The sequence below is a fragment of the Somniosus microcephalus genome, unplaced genomic scaffold (assembly GCF_052327205.1).
Source record: "Somniosus microcephalus isolate GS21.2 unplaced genomic scaffold, FLI_Smic_1.0 scaffold110, whole genome shotgun sequence".
Classification (NCBI taxonomy): Eukaryota; Metazoa; Chordata; class Chondrichthyes; order Squaliformes; family Somniosidae; genus Somniosus; species Somniosus microcephalus.
In genome coordinates, this window is record NW_028225297.1 from 608,509 (window position 1) to 628,774 (window position 20,266).

At 46.5% G+C, this 20,266-nt stretch overlaps 7 non-coding genes and 1 pseudogene across 7 annotated transcripts; all 8 read left to right on the forward strand.

Moving 5' to 3' along the window:
* Positions 1-485: 485 nt before the first annotated feature.
* LOC147082994 (5S ribosomal RNA) lies at positions 486-605 on the forward strand (annotated as a pseudogene).
* A 2,413-nt stretch (positions 606-3,018) lies between these two features.
* On the forward strand, positions 3,019-3,137 carry LOC147082995 (5S ribosomal RNA). Its single transcript, XR_015076140.1, has one exon. It is a non-coding gene; the product is annotated as a 5S ribosomal RNA (ribosomal RNA).
* A 2,420-nt stretch (positions 3,138-5,557) lies between these two features.
* On the forward strand, positions 5,558-5,676 carry LOC147082996 (5S ribosomal RNA). Its single transcript, XR_015076153.1, has one exon. It is a non-coding gene; the product is annotated as a 5S ribosomal RNA (ribosomal RNA).
* A 2,421-nt stretch (positions 5,677-8,097) lies between these two features.
* Positions 8,098-8,216, forward strand: LOC147082997 (5S ribosomal RNA). Its single transcript, XR_015076082.1, has one exon. It is a non-coding gene; the product is annotated as a 5S ribosomal RNA (ribosomal RNA).
* A 2,420-nt stretch (positions 8,217-10,636) lies between these two features.
* LOC147082998 (5S ribosomal RNA) lies at positions 10,637-10,755 on the forward strand. Its single transcript, XR_015076221.1, has one exon. It is a non-coding gene; the product is annotated as a 5S ribosomal RNA (ribosomal RNA).
* Positions 10,756-13,184: 2,429 nt separating this feature from the next.
* LOC147082999 (5S ribosomal RNA) lies at positions 13,185-13,303 on the forward strand. The gene has a single exon (XR_015076092.1). It is a non-coding gene; the product is annotated as a 5S ribosomal RNA (ribosomal RNA).
* A 2,429-nt stretch (positions 13,304-15,732) lies between these two features.
* LOC147083000 (5S ribosomal RNA) lies at positions 15,733-15,851 on the forward strand. The gene has a single exon (XR_015076197.1). It is a non-coding gene; the product is annotated as a 5S ribosomal RNA (ribosomal RNA).
* A 2,418-nt stretch (positions 15,852-18,269) lies between these two features.
* On the forward strand, positions 18,270-18,388 carry LOC147083001 (5S ribosomal RNA). Its single transcript, XR_015076062.1, has one exon. It is a non-coding gene; the product is annotated as a 5S ribosomal RNA (ribosomal RNA).
* Positions 18,389-20,266: the final 1,878 nt, after the last annotated feature.

Genomic DNA, 20,266 nt, shown 5'->3' on the forward strand with positions numbered 1-20,266 from the left:
ATTTTCCCACCACCGAGGTTAGGCTGACTGTCCTGTAATTATGCGGTCTATCCCTCTCTCCCTTTTGAAAGAACGGTAGCACGTTAGCAGTCCTCCAGTGGTCGGGCACCACACCTGTAGCCAGAGAGGATTGTAAAATGATGGTGAGAGCCTGTGCTATTTGGTGTCTTACTTCCCTTAAGAGTGTGGGATAGATTTGATGCGGGCCTGGGTATTTGTCCAGTTTGAAAGATGCTACAGCCCTTAAGACTTGGTGTTTGAGCATGTTTATTTGATGTAATATTTGAATAGAAGGCAATGAAGGGTTGGGCTTGTAGTTTGTTTGTGTGGGAGGCAGAGCAGCAAGAAGAGGTGGAGGGGGGGTGGGGGGTTGCGGGAGGAGTAAAATTTGTAAATGTAAATTGAGTGTTGAATACTTGTATGAATGCGTAGAAGAGAAAAAAATGGGCGACAGCTTTAAGTAAAGAGAAAGCCAGCCAGCATATGCCTACGGCCATACTAGTCTGAATGCGCCTGATCTCGTCTGATCTCTGGAAGCTAAGCAGAGTCAGGCCTGGTTAGTACTTGGATGGGAGACTGCCTGGGAATACCAGGTGCTGTAGGCTTTTGCTGCCGCCACAGGCTGCTCAACGTTTTGCACACACACGCGCACACACTGCTCTTAATCAATCAACATCCTTTTTGCTGCTCTCTCTCTCTCTCTCGCTTTCCTTTGACCATTTCTTCGCTGCACATTCTCCTGCTGCTACACAAATGCAAGGGGCTCCAGACACAGGGCCGAAATAAGCAGAAGAAGAAAATAAGATAGCCAAAATATACACACTGGCGGAGGGCCACCAGGACACAGCAGCAGAGAGGAGAGACAAGGTGCATAGAAAACTCGGAGGGACAAACAGCAACAGAACAAAGAAGAATGTAGAAAGAGCAGCAGTTAAATTCAGGAAAAAAGCAAAGCCAACTAGCATGCTGTTGAAATGCATGTGTGTTAATGCGAGGAGTGTTACAAATAAGATTGACGAGTTGCAGGCGCAAGTTGCCACATGGGGTTATGCAATAGTAGCCATAACGGAGACCTGGCTTCAAAATGGGCGGAATTGGAAACTAAACAATCCTGGCTACAATGTAATAACATTTGTAGAAGTCGTGTGGGCAGATGTCACATGATCAGGCAGAATCATAGAAATTTACAGCACAGAAGGAGGCCATTCGGCCCATCTTGTCCGTGCCAGCCGACAAAGAGCAATCCACCCAAATCCCACTTTACAGCACTTGGTCCGTAGCCTTGTTGGTTACGGCAGTTCAAGTGCATATCCAAGTACTTTTTAAACGTGATGAGGGTTTCTGCCTCTACCACCCTTTCAGGCAGTGCATTCCAGACCCCCACCATTCACTGGGTGAAAAAATGTCTCCTCAAATTCCCTGTAAACCTCCTACCAATTACTTGAAATCTATTATTGACCCTTCTGCTAAGGGAAATAGGTCCTTCCTATCCACTCTATCTCGGCCCCTCATAATTTTACACACCTCAATTAGGTCTCGCCTCAGCCTCCTGTGTTCCAAAGAAAACAACCCCAGCCTATCCAATCTTTCCTCATAACTAAAATTCCCCAGCCCAGGCAACATCCTCGGAAATCTCCTCTGCACCTTCTCTAGTGCAATCGCATCCTTCTTGTAATGTGGTGACCAGAACTGCACGCGGCACTCTAGCTGCGGCCTAACTAGTGTTTTATACAGTTGAAGCATAACCTCCCCGCTCTTATATTCTACGCCTCGGCTAATAAAGGCAAGTATCCCGTATGCCTGCTTAACCACTTTATCTACCTGTCCTGCTACCTTCAGGGATCTGTGGACATGCACTCCAAGGTCCCGCTGATCCTCTGCATTTCTCAGTTTCCTACCATTTATTGTGTATTCCAACTGAATTCCATTTGCCACTGTTCTGCCCACTAGACGAGTCCATTGATATCTTCCTGCAGTCTACAGCATTCTGTTTCATTATTAACCACACGGCCAATTTTTGTATCATCTGCAAACTTCTTAATCATACTTCCTACATTCAAATCCAAATCATTGATATATACCAGAAAAAGCAAAGGGCCCAGTACTGAGTCGGTGCAGGCTCGATGGGCCGAAATGGCCTCTATCTGCACTGTGGGGTTTCTGTGATTCTGTGAGCCCTGCGGAACCCCACTGGAAACAGCCTTCCGGTCACAAAAACACCCTTCGACCATTACCCTTTGTTTCCTGCCTCTGAGCCAATTTTGGATCCAACTTGCCACTTTGCCTTGGATCCCATGGGCTTTTACTTTCGTGACCAATCTGGCATGCGGGACCTTATCAAAAGCCTTGCTAAAATCCATATAGACTACATCAAAGGCACTACCCTCATCGACCCTCCTTGTTACCTCCTCGAAAAATTGAATTGCGTTAGTCAGACACGACCTTCCCTTAAGAAATCCATGCTGACTGTCCCTGATTAATCCGTGTCTTTCTAAATGAAGATTTCTCCTGTCCCTCAGAACTTTTTCCAATAATTTTCCCACCACCGAGGTTAGGCTGACTGGCCTGTAATTATGCGGTCTATCCCTCTCTCCCTTTTGAAAGAACGGTAGCACGTTAGCAGTCCTCCAGTGGTCGGGCACCACACCTGTAGCCAGAGAGGATTGTAAAATGATGGTGAGAGCCTGTGCTATTTGGTGTCTTACATCTCTTAAGAGTGTGGGATAGATTTGATGCGGGCCTGGGTATTTGTCCAGTTTGAAAGATGCTACAGCCCTTAAGACTTGGTGTTTGAGCATGTTTATTTGATGTAATATTTGAATAGAAGGCAATGAAGGGTTGGGCTTGTAGTTTGTTTGTGTGGGAGGCAGAGCAGCAAGAAGAGGTGGAGGGGGGGTGGGGGGTTGCGGGAGGAGTAAAATTTGTAAATGTAAATTGAGTGTTGAATACTTGTATGAATGCGTAGAAGAGAAAAAAATGGGCGACAGCTTTAAGTAAAGAGAAAGCCAGCTAGCATATGCCTACGGCCATACTAGTCTGAATGCGCCCGATCTCGTCTGATCTCGGAAGCTAAGCAGAGTCAGGCCTGGTTAGTACTTGGATGGGAGACTGCCTGGGAATACCGGGTGCAGTAGGCTTTTGCTGCCGCCACAGGCTGCTCAACGTTTTGCACACACACGCGCACACACTGCTCTTAATCAATCAACATCCTTTTTGCTGCTCTCTCTCTCTCTCTCTCTCTTGCTTTCCTTTGACCATTTCTTCGCTGCACATTCTCCTGCTGCTACACAAATGCAAGGGGCTCCAGACACAGGGCCGAAATAAGCAGAAGAAGAAAATAAGATAGCCAAAATACACACACTGGCGGAGGGCCACCAGGACACAGCAGCAGAGAGGAGAGACAAGGTGCATAGAAAACTCGGAGGGACAAACAGCAACAGAACAAAGAAGAATGTCGAAAGAGCAGCAGTTAAATTCAGGAAAAAAGCAAAGCCAACTAGCATGCTGTTGAAATGCATGTGTGTTAATGCGAGGAGCGTTACAAATAAGATTGACGAGTTGCAGGCGCAAGTTGCCACATGGGGTTATGCAATAGTAGCTATAACGGAGACCTGGCTTCAAAATGGGCGGAATTGGAAACTAAACAATCCTGGCTACAATGTAATAACATTTGTAGAAGTCGTGTGGGCAGATGTCACATGATCAGGCAGAATCGTAGAAATTTACAGCACAGAAGGAGGCCATTCGGCCCATCTTGTCCGTGCCAGCCGACAAAGAGCAATCCACCCAAATCCCACTTTACAGCACTTGGTCCGTAGCCTTGTAGGTTACGGCAGTTCAAGTGCATATCCAAGTACTTTTTAAACGTGATGAGGGTTTCTGCCTCTACCACCCTTTCAGGCAGTGCATTCCAGACCCCCACCATTCACTGGGTGAAAAAATGTCTCCTCAAATTCCCTGTAAACCTCCTACCAATTACTTGAAATCTATTATTGACCCTTCTGCTAAGGGAAATAGGTCCTTCCTATCCACTCTATCTCGGCCCCTCATAATTTTACACACCTCAATTAGGTCTCGCCTCAGCCTCCTGTGTTCCAAAGAAAACAACCCCAGCCTATCCAATCTTTCCTCATAACTAAAATTCCCCAGCCCAGGCAACATCCTCGGAAATCTCCTCTGCACCTTCTCTAGTGCAATCGCATCCTTCTTGTAATGTGGTGACCAGAACTGCACGCGGCACTCTAGCTGCGGCCTAACTAGTGTTTTATACAGTTGAAGCATAACCTCCCCGCTCTTATATTCTACGCCTCGGCTAATAAAGGCAAGTATCCCGTATGCCTGCTTAACCACTTTATCTACCTGTCCTGCTACCTTCAGGGATCTGTGGACATGCACTCCAAGGTCCCGCTGATCCTCTGCATTTCTCAGTGTCCTACCATTTATTGTGTATTCCAACTGAATTCCATTTGCCACTGTTCTGCCCACTAGACGAGTCCATTGATATCTTCCTGCAGTCTACAGCATTCTGTTTCATTATTAACCACACGGCCAATTTTTGTATCATCTGCAAACTTCTTAATCATACTTCCTACATTCAAATCCAAATCATTGATATATACCAGAAAAAGCAAAGGGCCCAGTACTGAGTCGGTGCAGGCTCGATGGGCCGAAATGGCCTCTATCTGCACTGTGGGGTTTCTGTGATTCTGTGAGCCCTGCGGAACCCCACTGGAAACAGCCTTCCGGTCACAAAAACACCCTTCCGACCATTACGCTTTGTTTCCTGCCTCTGAGCCAATTTTGGATCCAACTTGCCACTTTGCCTTGGATCCCATGGGCTTTTACTTTCGTGACCAATCTGGCATGCGGGACCTTATCAAAAGCCTTGCTAAAATCCATATAGACTACATCAAAGGCACTACCCTCATCGACCCTCCTTGTTACCTCCTCGAAAAATTGAATTGCGTTAGTCAGACACGACCTTCCGTTAAGAAATCCATGCTGACTGTCCCTGATTAATCCGTGTCTTTCTAAATGAAGATTTCTCCTGTCCCTCAGAACTTTTTCCAATAATTTACCCACCACCGAGGTTAGGCTGACTGGCCTGTAATTATGCGGTCTATCCCTCTCTCCCTTTTGAAAGAACGGTAGCACGTTAGCAGTCCTCCAGTGGTCGGGCACCACACCTGTAGCCAGAGAGGATTGTAAAATGATGGTGAGAGCCTGTGCTATTTGGTGTCTTACTTCTCTTAAGAGTGTGGGATAGATTTGATGCGGGCCTGGGTATTTGTCCAGTTTGAAAGATGCTACAGCCCTTAAGACTTGGTGTTTGAGCATGTTTATTTGATGTAATATTTGAATAGAAGGCAATGAAGGGTTGGGCTTGTAGTTTGTTTGTGTGGGAGGCAGAGCAGCAAGAAGAGGTGGAGGGGGGGTGGGGGGTTGCGGGAGGAGTAAAATTTGTAAATGTAAATTGAGTGTTGAATACTTGTATGAATGCGTAGAAGAGAAAAAAATGGGCGACAGCTTTAAGTAAAGAGAAAGCCAGCCAGCATATGCCTACGGCCATACTAGTCTGAATGCGCCCGATCTCGTCTGATCTCAGAAGCTAAGCAGAGTCAGGCCTGGTTAGTACTTGGATGGGAGACCGCCTGGGAATACCAGGTGCAGTAGGCTTTTGCTGCCGCCACAGGCTGCTCAACGTTTTGCACACACACGCGCACACACTGCTCTTAATCAATCAACATCCTTTTTGCTGCTCTCTCTCTCTCTCTCTCTCTCTCGCTTTCCTTTGACCATTTCTTCGCTGCACATTCTCCTGCTGCTACACAAATGCAAGGGGCTCCAGACACAGGGCCGAAATAAGCAGAAGAAGAAAATAAGATAGCCAAAATACACACACTGGCGGAGGGCCACCAGGACACAGCAGCAGAGAGGAGAGACAAGGTGCATAGAAAACTCGGAGGGACAAACAGCAACAGAACAAAGAAGAATGTAGAAAGAGCAGCAGTTAAATTCAGGAAAAAAGCAAAGCCAACTAGCATGCTGTTGAAATGCATGTGTGTTAATGCGAGGAGCGTTACAAATAAGATTGACGAGTTGCAGGCGCAAGTTGCCACATGGGGTTATGCAATAGTAGCCATAACGGAGACCTGGCTTCAAAATGGGCGGAATTGGAAACTAAACAATCCTGGCTACAATGTAATAACATTTGTAGAAGTCGTGTGGGCAGATGTCACATGATCAGGCAGAATCATAGAAATTTACAGCACAGAAGGAGGCCATTCGGCCCATCTTGTCCGTGCCAGCCGACAAAGAGCAATCCACCCAAATCCCACTTTACAGCACTTGGTCCGTAGCCTTGTAGGTTACGGCAGTTCAAGTGCATATCCAAGTACTTTTTAAACGTGATGAGGGTTTCTGCCTCTACCACCCTTTCAGGCAGTGCATTCCAGACCCCCACCATTCACTGGGTGAAAAAATGTCTCCTCAAATTCCCTGTAAACCTCCTACCAATTACTTGAAATCTATTATTGACCCTTCTGCTAAGGGAAATAGGTCCTTCCTATCCACTCTATCTCGGCCCCTCATAATTTTACACACCTCAATTAGGTCTCACCTCAGCCTCCTGTGTTCCAAAGAAAACAACCCCAGCCTATCCAATCTTTCCTCATAACTAAAATTCCCCAGCCCAGGCAACATCCTCGGAAATCTCCTCTGCACCTTCTCTAGTGCAATCGCATCCTTCTTGTAATGTGGTGACCAGAACTGCACGCGGCACTCTAGCTGCGGCCTAACTAGTGTTTTATACAGTTGAAGCATAACCTCCCCGCTCTTATATTCTACGCCTCGGCTAATAAAGGCAAGTATCCCGTATGCCTGCTTAACCACTTTATCTACCTGTCCTGCTACCTTCAGGGATCTGTGGACATGCACTCCAAGGTCCCGCTGATCCTCTGCATTTCTCAGTGTCCTACCATTTATTGTGTATTCCAACTGAATTCCATTTGCCACTGTTCTGCCCACTAGACGAGTCCATTGATATCTTCCTGCAGTCTACAGCATTCTGTTTCATTATTAACCACACGGCCAATTTTTGTATCATCTGCAAACTTCTTAATCATACTTCCTACATTCAAATCCAAATCATTGATATATACCAGAAAAAGCAAAGGGCCCAGTACTGAGTCGGTGCAGGCTCGATGGGCCGAAATGGCCTCTATCTGCACTGTGGGGTTTCTGTGATTCTGTGAGCCCTGCGGAACCCCACTGGAAACAGCCTTCCGGTCACAAAAACACCCTTCGACCATTACCCTTTGTTTCCTGCCTCTGAGCCAATTTTGGATCCAACTTGCCACTTTGCCTTGGATCCCATGGGCTTTTACTTTCGTGACCAATCTGGCATGCGGGACCTTATCAAAAGCCTTGCTAAAATCCATATAGACTACATCAAAGGCACTACCCTCATCGACCCTCCTTGTTACCTCCTCGAAAAATTGAATTGCGTTAGTCAGACACGACCTTCCGTTAAGAAATCCATGCTGACTGTCCCTGATTAATCCGTGTCTTTCTAAATGAAGATTTCTCCTGTCCCTCAGAACTTTTTCCAATAATTTTCCCACCACCGAGGTTAGGCTGACTGGCCTGTAATTATGCGGTCTATCCCTCTCTCCCTTTTGAAAGAACGGTAGCACGTTAGCAGTCCTCCAGTGGTCGGGCACCACACCTGTAGCCAGAGAGGATTGTAAAATGATGGTGAGAGCCTGTGCTATTTGGTGTCTTACTTCTCTTAAGAGTGTGGGATAGATTTGATGCGGGCCTGGGTATTTGTCCAGTTTGAAAGATGCTACAGCCCTTAAGACTTGGTGTTTGAGCATGTTTATTTGATGTAATATTTGAATAGAAGGCAATGAAGGGTTGGGCTTGTAGTTTGTTTGTGTGGGAGGCAGAGCAGCAAGAAGAGGTGGAGGGGCGGTGGGGGGTTGCGGGAGGAGTAAAATTTGTAAATGTAAATTGAGTGTTGAATACTTGTATGAATGCGTAGAAGAGAAAAAAATGGGCGACAGCTTTAAGTAAAGAGAAAGCCAGCCAGCATATGCCTACGGCCATACTAGTCTGAATGCGCCTGATCTCGTCTGATCTCGGAAGCTAAGCAGAGTCAGGCCTGGTTAGTACTTGGATGGGAGACCGCTTGGGAATACCAGGTGCAGTAGGCTTTTGCTGCCGCCACAGGCTGCTCAACGTTTTGCACACACACGCGCACACACTGCTCTTAATCAATCAACATCCTTTTTGCTGCTCTCTCTCTCTCTCTCTCTCTCTCGCTTTCCTTTGACCATTTCTTCGCTGCACATTCTCCTGCTGCTACACAAATGCAAGGGGCTCCAGACACAGGGCCGAAATAAGCAGAAGAAGAAAATAAGATAGCCAAAATACACACACTGGCGGAGGGCCACCAGGACACAGCAGCAGAGAGGAGAGACAAGGTGCATAGAAAACTCGGAGGGACAAACAGCAACAGAACAAAGAAGAATGTCGAAAGAGCAGCAGTTAAATTCAGGAAAAAAGCAAAGCCAACTAGCATGCTGTTGAAATGCATGTGTGTTAATGCGAGGAGCGTTACAAATAAGATTGACGAGTTGCAGGCGCAAGTTGCCACATGGGGTTATGCAATAGTAGCCATAACGGAGACCTGGCTTCAAAATGGGCGGAATTGGAAACTAAACAATCCTGGCTACAATGTAATAACATTTGTAGAAGTCGTGTGGGCAGATGTCACATGATCAGGCAGAATCATAGAAATTTACAGCACAGAAGGAGGCCATTCGGCCCATCTTGTCCGTGCCAGCCGACAAAGAGCAATCCACCCAAATCCCACTTTACAGCACTTGGTCCGTAGCCTTGTAGGTTACGGCAGTTCAAGTGCATATCCAAGTACTTTTTAAACGTGATGAGGGTTTCTGCCTCTACCACCCTTTCAGGCAGTGCATTCCAGACCCCCACCATTCACTGGGTGAAAAAATGTCTCCTCAAATTCCCTGTAAACCTCCTACCAATTACTTGAAATCTATTATTGACCCTTCTGCTAAGGGAAATAGGTCCTTCCTATCCACTCTATCTCGGCCCCTCATAATTTTACACACCTCAATTAGGTCTCACCTCAGCCTCCTGTGTTCCAAAGAAAACAACCCCAGCCTATCCAATCTTTCCTCATAACTAAAATTCCCCAGCCCAGGCAACATCCTCGGAAATCTCCTCTGCACCTTCTCTAGTGCAATCGCATCCTTCTTGTAATGTGGTGACCAGAACTGCACGCGGCACTCTAGCTGCGGCCTAACTAGTGTTTTATACAGTTGAAGCATAACCTCCCCGCTCTTATATTCTACGCCTCGGCTAATAAAGGCAAGTATCCCGTATGCCTGCTTAACCACTTTATCTACCTGTCCTGCTACCTTCAGGGATCTGTGGACATGCACTCCAAGGTCCCGCTGATCCTCTGCATTTCTCAGTGTCCTACCATTTATTGTGTATTCCAACTGAATTCCATTTGCCACTGTTTTGCCCACTAGACGAGTCCATTGATATCTTCCTGCAGTCTACAGCATTCTGTTTCATTATTAACCACACGGCCAATTTTTGTATCATCTGCAAACTTCTTAATCATACTTCCTACATTCAAATCCAAATCATTGATATATACCAGAAAAAGCAAAGGGCCCAGTACTGAGTCGGTGCAGGCTCGATGGGCCGAAATGGCCTCTATCTGCACTGTGGGGTTTCTGTGATTCTGTGAGCCCTGCGGAACCCCACTGGAAACAGCCTTCCGGTCACAAAAACACCCTTCGACCATTACCCTTTGTTTCCTGCCTCTGAGCCAATTTTGGATCCAACTTGCCACTTTGCCTTGGATCCCATGGGCTTTTACTTTCGTGACCAATCTGGCATGCGGGACCTTATCAAAAGCCTTGCTAAAATCCATATAGACTACATCAAAGGCACTACCCTCATCGACCCTCCTTGTTACCTCCTCGAAAAATTGAATTGCGTTAGTCAGACACGACCTTCCGTTAAGAAATCCATGCTGACTGTCCCTGATTAATCCGTGTCTTTCTAAATGAAGATTTCTCCTGTCCCTCAGAACTTTTTCCAATAATTTTCCCACCACCGAGGTTAGGCTGACTGGCCTGTAATTATGCGGTCTATCCCTCTCTCCCTTTTGAAAGAACGGTAGCACGTTAGCAGTCCTCCAGTGGTCGGGCACCACACCTGTAGCCAGAGAGGATTGTAAAATGATGGTGAGAGCCTGTGCTATTTGGTGTCTTACTTCTCTTAAGAGTGTGGGATAGATTTGATGCGGGCCTGGGTATTTGTCCAGTTTGAAAGATGCTACAGCCCTTAAGACTTGGTGTTTGAGCATGTTTATTTGATGTAATATTTGAATAGAAGGCAATGAAGGGTTGGGCTTGTAGTTTGTTTGTGTGGGAGGCAGAGCAGCAAGAAGAGGTGGGGGGGGGGTGGGGGTTGCGGGAGGAGTAAAATTTGTAAATGTAAATTGAGTGTTGAATACTTGTATGAATGCGTAGAAGAGAAAAAAATGGGCGACAGCTTTAAGTAAAGAGAAAGCCAGCTAGCATATGCCTACGGCCATACTAGTCTGAATGTGCCCGATCTCATCTGATCTCGGAAGCTAAGCAGAGTCAGGCCTGGTTAGTACTTGGATGGGAGACCGCCTGGGAATACCGGGTGCAGTAGGCTTTTGCTGCCGCCACAGGCTGCTCAACGTTTTGCACACACACGCGCACACACTGCTCTTAATCAATCAACATCCTTTTTGCTGCTCTCTCTCTCTCTCTCTCTGTCTCTCTCTCTCGCTTTCCTTTGACCATTTCTTCGCTGCACATTCTCCTGCTGCTACACAAATGCAAGGGGCTCCAGACACAGGGCCGAAATAAGCAGAAGAAGAAAATAAGATAGCCAAAATACACACACTGGCGGAGGGCCACCAGGACACAGCAGCAGAGAGGAGAGACAAGGTGCATAGAAAACTCGGAGGGACAAACAGCAACAGAACAAAGAAGAATGTAGAAAGAGCAGCAGTTAAATTCAGGAAAAAAGCAAAGCCAACTAGCATGCTGTTGAAATGCATGTGTGTTAATGCGAGGAGTGTTACAAATAAGATTGACGAGTTGCAGGCGCAAGTTGCCACATGGGGTTATGCAATAGTAGCCATAACGGAGACCTGGCTTCAAAATGGGCGGAATTGGAAACTAAACAATCCTGGCTACAATGTAATAACATTTGTAGAAGTCGTGTGGGCAGATGTCACATGATCAGGCAGAATCATAGAAATTTACAGCACAGAAGGAGGCCATTCGGCCCATCTTGTCCGTGCCAGCCGACAAAGAGCAATCCACCCAAATCCCACTTTACAGCACTTGGTCCGTAGCCTTGTAGGTTACGGCAGTTCAAGTGCATATCCAAGTACTTTTTAAACGTGATGAGGGTTTCTGCCTCTACCACCCTTTCAGGCAGTGCATTCCAGACCCCCACCATTCACTGGGTGAAAAAATGTCTCCTCAAATTCCCTGTAAACCTCCTACCAATTACTTGAAATCTATTATTGACCCTTCTGCTAAGGGAAATAGGTCCTTCCTATCCACTCTATCTCGGCCCCTCATAATTTTACACACCTCAATTAGGTCTCGCCTCAGCCTCCTGTGTTCCAAAGAAAACAACCCCAGCCTATCCAATCTTTCCTCATAACTAAAATTCCCCAGCCCAGGCAACATCCTCGGAAATCTCCTCTGCACCTTCTCTAGTGCAATCGCATCCTTCTTGTAATGTGGTGACCAGAACTGCACGCGGCACTCTAGCTGCGGCCTAACTAGTGTTTTATACAGTTGAAGCATAACCTCCCCGCTCTTATATTCTACGCCTCGGCTAATAAAGGCAAGTATCCCGTATGCCTGCTTAACCACTTTATCTACCTGTCCTGCTACCTTCAGGGATCTGTGGACATGCACTCCAAGGTCCCGCTGATCCTCTGCATTTCTCAGTGTCCTACCATTTATTGTGTATTCCAACTGAATTCCATTTGCCACTGTTCTGCCCACTAGACGAGTCCATTGATATCTTCCTGCAGTCTACAGCATTCTGTTTCATTATTAACCACACGGCCAATTTTTGTATCATCTGCAAACTTCTTAATCATACTTCCTACATTCAAATCCAAATCATTGATATATACCAGAAAAAGCAAAGGGCCCAGTACTGAGTCGGTGCAGGCTCGATGGGCCGAAATGGCCTCTATCTGCACTGTGGGGTTTCTGTGATTCTGTGAGCCCTGCGGAACCCCACTGGAAACAGCCTTCCGGTCACAAAAACACCCTTCGACCATTACCCTTTGTTTCCTGCCTCTGAGCCAATTTTGGATCCAACTTGCCACTTTGCCTTGGATCCCATGGGCTTTTACTTTCGTGACCAATCTGGCATGCGGGACCTTATCAAAAGCCTTGCTAAAATCCATATAGACTACATCAAAGGCACTACCCTCATCGACCCTCCTTGTTACCTCCTCGAAAAATTGAATTGCGTTAGTCAGACACGACCTTCCGTTAAGAAATCCATGCTGACTGTCCCTGATTAATCCGTGTCTTTCTAAATGAAGATTTCTCCTGTCCCTCAGAACTTTTTCCAATAATTTTCCCACCACCGAGGTTAGGCTGACTGGCCTGTAATTATGCGGTCTATCCCTCTCTCCCTTTTGAAAGAACGGTAGCACGTTAGCAGTCCTCCAGTGGTCGGGCACCACACCTGTAGCCAGAGAGGATTGTAAAATGATGGTGAGAGCCTGTGCTATTTGGTGTCTTACTTCTCTTAAGAGTGTGGGATAGATTTGATGCGGGCCTGGGTATTTGTCCAGTTTGAAAGATGCTACAGCCCTTAAGACTTGGTGTTTGAGCATGTTTATTTGATGTAATATTTGAATAGAAGGCAATGAAGGGTTGGGCTTGTAGTTTGTTTGTGTGGGAGGCAGAGCAGCAAGAAGAGGTGGAGGGGGGGTGGGGGGTTGCGGGAGGAGTAAAATTTGTAAATGTAAATTGAGTGTTGAATACTTGTATGAATGCGTAGAAGAGAAAAAAATGGGCGACAGCTTTAAGTAAAGAGAAAGCCAGCTAGCATATGCCTACGGCCATACTAGTCTGAATGCGCCCGATCTCATCTGATCTCGGAAGCTAAGCAGAGTCAGGCCTGGTTAGTACTTGGATGGGAGACTGCCTGGGAATACCGGGTGCAGTAGGCTTTTGCTGCCGCCACAGGCTGCTCAACGTTTTGCACACACACGCGCACACACTGCTCTTAATCAATCAACATCCTTTTTGCTGCTCTCTCTCTCTCTCTCTCTGTCTCTCTCTCTCGCTTTCCTTTGACCATTTCTTCGCTGCACATTCTCCTGCTGCTACACAAATGCAAGGGGCTCCAGACACAGGGCCGAAATAAGCAGAAGAAGAAAATAAGATAGCCAAAATACACACACTGGCGGAGGGCCACCAGGACACAGCAGCAGAGAGGAGAGACAAGGTGCATAGAAAACTCGGAGGGACAAACAGCAACAGAACAAAGAAGAATGTAGAAAGAGCAGCAGTTAAATTCAGGAAAAAAGCAAAGCCAACTAGCATGCTGTTGAAATGCATGTGTGTTAATGCGAGGAGTGTTACAAATAAGATTGACGAGTTGCAGGCGCAAGTTGCCACATGGGGTTATGCAATAGTAGCCATAACGGAGACCTGGCTTCAAAATGGGCGGAATTGGAAACTAAACAATCCTGGCTACAATGTAATAACATTTGTAGAAGTCGTGTGGGCAGATGTCACATGATCAGGCAGAATCATAGAAATTTACAGCACAGAAGGAGGCCATTCGGCCCATCTTGTCCGTGCCAGCCGACAAAGAGCAATCCACCCAAATCCCACTTTACAGCACTTGGTCCGTAGCCTTGTAGGTTACGGCAGTTCAAGTGCATATCCAAGTACTTTTTAAACGTGATGAGGGTTTCTGCCTCTACCACCCTTTCAGGCAGTGCATTCCAGACCCCCACCATTCACTGGGTGAAAAAATGTCTCCTCAAATTCCCTGTAAACCTCCTACCAATTACTTGAAATCTATTATTGACCCTTCTGCTAAGGGAAATAGGTCCTTCCTATCCACTCTATCTCGGCCCCTCATAATTTTACACACCTCAATTAGGTCTCGCCTCAGCCTCCTGTGTTCCAAAGAAAACAACCCCAGCCTATCCAATCTTTCCTCATAGCTAAAATTCCCCAGCCCAGGCAACATCCTCGGAAATCTCCTCTGCACCTTCTCTAGTGCAATCGCATCCTTCTTGTAATGTGGTGACCAGAACTGCACGCGGCACTCTAGCTGCGGCCTAACTAGTGTTTTATACAGTTGAAGCATAACCTCCCCGCTCTTATATTCTATGCCTCGGCTAATAAAGGCAAGTATCCCGTATGCCTGCTTAACCACTTTATCTACCTGTCCTGCTACCTTCAGGGATCTGTGGACATGCACTCCAAGGTCCCGCTGATCCTCTGCATTTCTCAGTGTCCTACCATTTATTGTGTATTCCAACTGAATTCCATTTGCCACTGTTCTGCCCACTAGACGAGTCCATTGATATCTTCCTGCAGTCTACAGCATTCTGTTTCATTATTAACCACACGGCCAATTTTTGTATCATCTGCAAACTTCTTAATCATACTTCCTACATTCAAATCCAAATCATTGATATATACCAGAAAAAGCAAAGGGCCCAGTACTGAGTCGGTGCAGGCTCGATGGGCCGAAATGGCCTCTATCTGCACTGTGGGGTTTCTGTGATTCTGTGAGCCCTGCGGAACCCCACTGGAAACAGCCTTCCGGTCACAAAAACACCCTTCGACCATTACCCTTTGTTTCCTGCCTCTGAGCCAATTTTGGATCCAACTTGCCACTTTGCCTTGGATCCCATGGGCTTTTACTTTCGTGACCAATCTGGCATGCGGGACCTTATCAAAAGCCTTGCTAAAATCCATATAGACTACATCAAAGGCACTACCCTCATCGACCCTCCTTGTTACCTCCTCGAAAAATTGAATTGCGTTAGTCAGACACGACCTTCCGTTAAGAAATCCATGCTGACTGTCCCTGATTAATCCGTGTCTTTCTAAATGAAGATTTCTCCTGTCCCTCAGAACTTTTTCCAATAATTTTCCCACCACCGAGGTTAGGCTGACTGGCCTGTAATTATGCGGTCTATCCCTCTCTCCCTTTTGAAAGAACGGTAGCACGTTAGCAGTCCTCCAGTGGTCGGGCACCACACCTGTAGCCAGAGAGGATTGTAAAATGATGGTGAGAGCCTGTGCTATTTGGTGTCTTACATCTCTTAAGAGTGTGGGATAGATTTGATGCGGGCCTGGGTATTTGTCCAGTTTGAAAGATGCTACAGCCCTTAAGACTTGCTGTTTGAGCATGTTTATTTGATGTAATATTTGAATAGAAGGCAATGAAGGGTTGGGCTTGTAGTTTGTTTGTGTGGGAGGCAGAGCAGCAAGAAGAGGTGGAGGGGGGGTGGGGGGTTGCGGGAGGAGTAAAATTTGTAAATGTAAATTGAGTGTTGAATACTTGTATGAATGCGTAGAAGAGAAAAAAATGGGCGACAGCTTTAAGTAAAGAGAAAGCCAGCTAGCATATGCCTACGGCCATACTAGTCTGAATGCGCCCGATCTCGTCTGATCTCGGACGCTAAGCAGAGTCAGGCCTGGTTAGTACTTGGATGGGAGACTGCCTGGGAATACCAGGTGCAGTAGGCTTTTGCTGCCGCCACAGGCTGCTCAACGTTTTGCACACACACGCGCACACACTGCTCTTAATCAATCAACATCCTTTTTGCTGCTCTCTCTCTCTCTCTCTCTTGCTTTCCTTTGACCATTTCTTCGCTGCACATTCTCCTGCTGCTACACAAATGCAAGGGGCTCCAGACACAGGGCCGAAATAAGCAGAAGAAGAAAATAAGATAGCCAAAATACACACACTGGCGGAGGGCCACCAGGACACAGCAGCAGAGAGGAGAGACAAGGTGCATAGAAAACTCGGAGGGACAAACAGCAACAGAACAAAGAAGAATGTAGAAAGAGCAGCAGTTAAATTCAGGAAAAAAGCAAAGCCAACTAGCATGCTGTTGAAATGCATGTGTGTTAATGCGAGGAGCGTTACAAATAAGATTGACGAGTTGCAGGCGCAAGTTGCCACATGGGGTTATGCAATAGTAGCTATAACGGAGACCTGGCTTCAAAATGGGCGGAATTGGAAACTAAACAATCCTGGCTACAATGTAATAACATTTGTAGAAGTCGTGTGGGCAGATGTCACATGATCAGGCAGAATCATAGAAATTTACAGCACAGAAGGAGGCCATTCGGCCCATCTTGTCCGTGCCAGCCGACAAAGAGCAATCCACCCAAATCCCACTTTACAGCACTTGGTCCGTAGCCTTGTAGGTTACGGCAGTTCAAGTGCATATCCAAGTACTTTTTAAACGTGATGAGGGTTTCTGCCTCTACCACCCTTTCAGGCAGTGCATTCCAGACCCCCACCATTCACTGGGTGAAAAAATGTCTCCTCAAATTCCCTGTAAACCTCCTACCAATTACTTGAAATCTATTATTGACCCTTCTGCTAAGGGAAATAGGTCCTTCCTATCCACTCTATCTCGGCCCCTCATAATTTTACACACCTCAATTAGGTCTCGCCTCAGCCTCCTGTGTTCCAAAGAAAACAACCCCAGCCTATCCAATCTTTCCTCATAACTAAAATTCCCCAGCCCAGGCAACATCCTCGGAAATCTCCTCTGCACCTTCTCTAGTGCAATCGCATCCTTCTTGTAATGTGGTGACCAGAACTGCACGCGGCACTCTAGCTGCGGCCTAACTAGTGTTTTATACAGTTGAAGCATAACCTCCCCGCTCTTATATTCTACGCCTCGGCTAATAAAGGCAAGTATCCCGTATGCCTGCTTAACCACTTTATCTACCTGTCCTGCTACCTTCAGGGATCTGTGGACATGCACTCCAAGGTCCCGCTGATCCTCTGCATTTCTCAGTGTCCTACCATTTATTGTGTATTCCAACTGAATTCCATTTGCCACTGTTCTGCCCACTAGACGAGTCCATTGATATCTTCCTGCAGTCTACAGCATTCTGTTTCATTATTAACCACACGGCCAATTTTTGTATCATCTGCAAACTTCTTAATCATACTTCCTACATTCAAATCCAAATCATTGATATATACCAGAAAAAGCAAAGGGCCCAGTACTGAGTCGGTGCAGGCTCGATGGGCCGAAATGGCCTCTATCTGCACTGTGGGGTTTCTGTGATTCTGTGAGCCCTGCGGAACCCCACTGGAAACAGCCTTCCGGTCACAAAAACACCCTTCCGACCATTACCCTTTGTTTCCTGCCTCTGAGCCAATTTTGGATCCAACTTGCCACTTTGCCTTGGATCCCATGGGCTTTTACTTTCGTGACCAATCTGGCATGCGGGACCTTATCAAAAGCCTTGCTAAAATCCATATAGACTACATCAAAGGCACTACCCTCATCGACCCTCCTTGTTACCTCCTCGAAAAATTGAATTGCGTTAGTCAGACACGACCTTCCGTTAAGAAATCCATGCTGACTGTCCCTGATTAATCCGTGTCTTTCTAAATGAAGATTTCTCCTGTCCCTCAGAACTTTTTCCAATAATTTTCCCACCACCGAGGTTAGGCTGACTGGCCTGTAATTATGCGGTCTATCCCTCTCTCCCTTTTGAAAGAGCGGTAGCACGTTAGCAGTCCTCCAGTGGTCGGGCACCACACCTGTAGCCAGAGAGGATTGTAAAATGATGGTGAGAGCCTGTGCTATTTGGTGTCTTACTTCTCTTAAGAGTGTGGGATAGATTTGATGCGGGCCTGGGTATTTGTCCAGTTTGAAAGATGCTACAGCCCTTAAGACTTGGTGTTTGAGCATGTTTATTTGATGTAATATTTGAATAGAAGGCAATGAAGGGTTGGGCTTGTAGTTTGTTTGTGTGGGAGGCAGAGCAGCAAGAAGAGGTGGAGGGGGGGTGGGGGGTTGCGGGAGGAGTAAAATTTGTAAATGTAAATTGAGTGTTGAATACTTGTATGAATGCGTAGAAGAGAAAAAAATGGGCGACAGCTTTAAGTAAAGAGAAAGCCAGCTAGCATATGCCTACGGCCATACTAGTCTGAATGCGCCCGATCTCGTCTGATCTCGGAAGCTAAGCAGAGTCAGGCCTGGTTAGTACTTGGATGGGAGACTGCCTGGGAATACCAGGTGCAGTAGGCTTTTGCTGCCGCCACAGGCTGCTCAACGTTTTGCACACACACGCGCACACACTGCTCTTAATCAATCAACATCCTTTTTGCTGCTCTCTCTCTCTCTCTCGCTTTCCTTTGACCATTTCTTCGCTGCACATTCTCCTGCTGCTACACAAATGCAAGGGGCTCCAGACACAGGGCCAAAATAAGCAGAAGAAGAAAATAAGATAGCCAAAATACACACACTGGCGGAGGGCCACCAGGACACAGCAGCAGAGAGGAGAGACAAGGTGCATAGAAAACTCGGAGGGACAAACAGCAACAGAACAAAGAAGAATGTAGAAAGAGCAGCAGTTAAATTCAGGAAAAAAGCAAAGCCAACTAGCATGCTGTTGAAATGCATGTGTGTTAATGCGAGGAGTGTTACAAATAAGATTGACGAGTTGCAGGCGCAAGTTGCCACATGGGGTTATGCAATAGTAGCCATAACGGAGACCTGGCTTCAAAATGGGCGGAATTGGAAACTAAACAATCCTGGCTACAATGTAATAACATTTGTAGAAGTCGTGTGGGCAGATGTCACATGATCAGGCAGAATCATAGAAATTTACAGCACAGAAGGAGGCCATTCGGCCCATCTTGTCCGTGCCAGCCGACAAAGAGCAATCCACCCAAATCCCACTTTACAGCACTTGGTCCGTAGCCTTGTAGGTTACGGCAGTTCAAGTGCATATCCAAGTACTTTTTAAACGTGATGAGGGTTTCTGCCTCTACCACCCTTTCAGGCAGTGCATTCCAGACCCCCACCATTCACTGGGTGAAAAAATGTCTCCTCAAATTCCCTGTAAACCTCCTACCAATTACTTGAAATCTATTATTGACCCTTCTGCTAAGGGAAATAGGTCCTTCCTATCCACTCTATCTCGGCCCCTCATAATTTTACACACCTCAATTAGGTCTCGCCTCAGCCTCCTGTGTTCCAAAGAAAACAACCCCAGCCTATCCAATCTTTCCTCATAACTAAAATTCCCCAGCCCAGGCAACATCCTCGGAAATCTCCTCTGCACCTTCTCTAGTGCAATCGCATCCTTCTTGTAATGTGGTGACCAGAACTGCACGCGGCACTCTAGCTGCGGCCTAACTAGTGTTTTATACAGTTGAAGCATAACCTCCCCGCTCTTATATTCTACGCCTCGGCTAATAAAGGCAAGTATCCCGTATGCCTGCTTAACCACTTTATCTACCTGTCCTGCTACCTTCAGGGATCTGTGGACATGCACTCCAAGGTCCCGCTGATCCTCTGCATTTCTCAGTGTCCTACCATTTATTGTGTATTCCAACTGAATTCCATTTGCCACTGTTCTGCCCACTAGACGAGTCCATTGATATCTTCCTGCAGTCTACAGCATTCTGTTTCATTATTAACCACACGGCCAATTTTTGTATCATCTGCAAACTTCTTAATCATACTTCCTACATTCAAATCCAAATCATTGATATATACCAGAAAAAGCAAAGGGCCCAGTACTGAGTCGGTGCAGGCTCGATGGGCCGAAATGGCCTCTATCTGCACTGTGGGGTTTCTGTGATTCTGTGAGCCCTGCGGAACCCCACTGGAAACAGCCTTCCGGTCACAAAAACACCCTTCGACCATTACCCTTTGTTTCCTGCCTCTGAGCCAATTTTGGATCCAACTTGCCACTTTGCCTTGGATCCCATGGGCTTTTACTTTCGTGACCAATCTGGCATGCGGGACCTTATCAAAAGCCTTGCTAAAATCCATATAGACTACATCAAAGGCACTACCCTCATCGACCCTCCTTGTTACCTCCTCGAAAAATTGAATTGCGTTAGTCAGACACGACCTTCCGTTAAGAAATCCATGCTGACTGTCCCTGATTAATCC